Genomic DNA, 2,500 nt, shown 5'->3' with positions numbered 1-2,500 from the left:
TCTGTCGGCTTGGGGGTACGCCCGTTTCCGTTTCAACTTGTCTCGCGAGGGTGGTTTCGGGGCCAGCAGGAGAGCTCGTCGGGGTAGCAGGCCCTGCAGCCGTGGTCACCGCCAAACCCCCACAACTCGAGCAAGTGAAAAAAAAAGTAACAGGAGCGAAAGCATCTCTGTCGGCTTGGGGGTACGCCCGTTTCCGTTTCAACTTGTCTCGCGAGGGTGGTTTCGGGGCCAGCAGGAGAGCTCGTCGGGGTAGCAGGCCCTGCAGCCGTGGTCACCGCCAAACCCCCACAACTCGAGCAAGTGAAAAAAAAAGTAACAAATAAGAAAGGATCGTCGGCTTGGGGGTACGCCCGTTTCCGTTTCAACTTGTCTCGCGAGGGTGGTTTCGGGGCCAGCAGGAGAGCTCGTCGGGGTAGCAGGCCCTGCAGCCGTGGTCACCGCCAAACCCCCACAACTCGAGCAAGTGAAAAAAAAAGTAACAAATAAGAAAGGATCGTCGGCTTGGGGGTACGCCCGTTTCCGTTTCAACTTGTCTCGCGAGGGTGGTTTCGGGGCCAGCAGGAGAGCTCGTCGGGGTAGCAGGCCCTGCAGCCGTGGTCACCGCCAAACCCCCACAACTCGAGCAAGTGAAAAAAAAAAGTAACAAATAAGAAAGGATCGTCGGCTTGGGGGTACGCCCGTTTCCGTTTCAACTTGTCTCGCGAGGGTGGTTTCGGGGCCAGCAGGAGAGCTCGTCGGGGTAGCAGGCCCTGCAGCCGTGGTCACCGCCAAACCCCCACAACTCGAGCAAGTGAAAAAAAAAAGTAACAAATAAGAAAGGATCTCTGTCGGCTTGGGGGTACGCCCGTTTCCGTTTCAACTTGTCTCGCGAGGGTGGTTTCGGGGCCAGCAGGAGAGCTCGTCGGGGTAGCAGGCCCTGCAGCCGTGGTCACCGCCAAATCGCCACAACTCGAGCAAGTGAAAAAAAAAGTAACAAATAAGAAAGGATCGTCGGCTTGGGGGTACGCCCGTTTCCGTTTCAACTTGTCTCGCGAGGGTGGTTTCGGGGCCAGCAGGAGAGCTCGTCGGGGTAGCAGGCCCTGCAGCCGTGGTCACCGCCAAATCGCCACAACTCGAGCAAGTGAAAAAAAAAGTAACAAATAAGAAAGGATCGTCGGCTTGGGGGTACGCCCGTTTCCGTTTCAACTTGTCTCGCGAGGGTGGTTTCGGGGCCAGCAGGAGAGCTCGTCGGGGTAGCAGGCCCTGCAGCCGTGGTCACCGCCAAACCCCCCACAACTGTTGGGCGCCTACCTGCGCGGGGCAGGAGGACACTTTCCGATTTCAAATCTCCGTTTGCCGAGTCCACCCCGAACGCACGCGGGCGGGCGGGTTCGCATCACCCTTCGTCACAAGGGGCGAAGCCCGTTCCACCGTCTCGTCAGTAGTGCCGACCGGTCTGTGATCGACGAGGGGAGCCACACCAGGTCCGGCCCTGCTGCTTGGCGGCACCGCGTCGTCGGGAGCTCGCGACAGACGGAGGGTTTCGGTGTACTCTCCAGCCACGGGAAACGAAGCCGGTGATGCAGGCGCCGGTCTTTCGCTCCCAAATCGGCTGGGTTTACATCGTTGCTATCTAGTCACGCTCCCTTCAAACCCGACGGGGTACCTATTCCCCTCACCCGTCTGTGCGTATACAGCCTCTTTGCACTTGCGGGATGGGGGTGGTGGTTTAAAGACTCTCGAGTTGCCGCCCGTCGGTCTCCGAGCTCCGTGCAGTAGTGATCCCCAGCGAACTGCCAGCAGGGCGAACGAGCGATCCCGCTCTCGGTCGGGGCGCCTGGCGTCGATCGGTGGTCGGTGGCTTGCGGGCAAGCTGCGCTGTGAGTGTGGGAACGAGTATGACGAGCCGTTGCCGCGACTCCCAGTCCACCTCGGCGGTGGCTGGGCCGGGCGGGCGTCTGCTCGGGCGAGTGCCGCCCCCGCCTCCTCGCAGGAAGTCCGCTCGCCGACACGCCGCCACGTGCACGCGTCAGTGACGCTGCCGAACCGATGGCCGGTGCCCGTTCCCGCCTCTGCTTTTCCTAGGGCAAAGCTGCTGCACGCCTCGTGATACTAGGCGGGCGACATGGTGGCGGTGATCCTGCCTCCGTCGCTGCGGTGCGTTGGGGCACGCATCGCCTCTTGGGCGCCCTGTCCTCCTCCCCCCAATAGACGTATGTTTCTGCGGGCCGCACCAGGATGGTGCTCCCCATCGCTTCACGCCACCCTGCTCCGCCCGCACGCCGGCGTGCAGGTGGCTGTAGCTCAAGGTGGGGAGCGTATGTGCGGTCCGGGTCGCTTTCCTCTGGCGAGGGAGAGACCTAAAACAAACTCAGACAACTCTTGACGGTGGATCACTCGGCTCGTGCGTCGATGACGAACGCAGCTAGCTGCGAGAATTAATGTGAATTGCAGGACACATTGATCATCGACACTTTGAACGCACTTTGCGGCCCCGGGTTCTTCCCGGGGCCACGCCTGT

At 61.2% G+C, this 2,500-nt stretch overlaps 1 non-coding gene across 1 annotated transcript in view; it reads left to right on the top strand.

The window, feature by feature from the left end:
* The first annotated feature begins 2,356 nt into the window (after positions 1-2,356).
* LOC140473293 (5.8S ribosomal RNA) overlaps positions 2,357-2,500 on the top strand; it is a 154-nt gene continuing 10 nt past the window's right edge. The window contains exon 1 of the ribosomal RNA XR_011958239.1: positions 2,357-2,500. This exon is cut by the window's right edge and continues 10 nt beyond it. This is a non-coding gene — a ribosomal RNA (5.8S ribosomal RNA).

Source organism: Chiloscyllium punctatum, unplaced genomic scaffold, assembly GCF_047496795.1.
Source record: "Chiloscyllium punctatum isolate Juve2018m unplaced genomic scaffold, sChiPun1.3 scaffold_567, whole genome shotgun sequence".
Lineage (NCBI taxonomy): Eukaryota > Metazoa > Chordata > Chondrichthyes > Orectolobiformes > Hemiscylliidae > Chiloscyllium > Chiloscyllium punctatum.
Note: the sequence above shows the minus strand (reverse complement) of the source record. Positions and strands in the feature narration are given on the sequence as shown.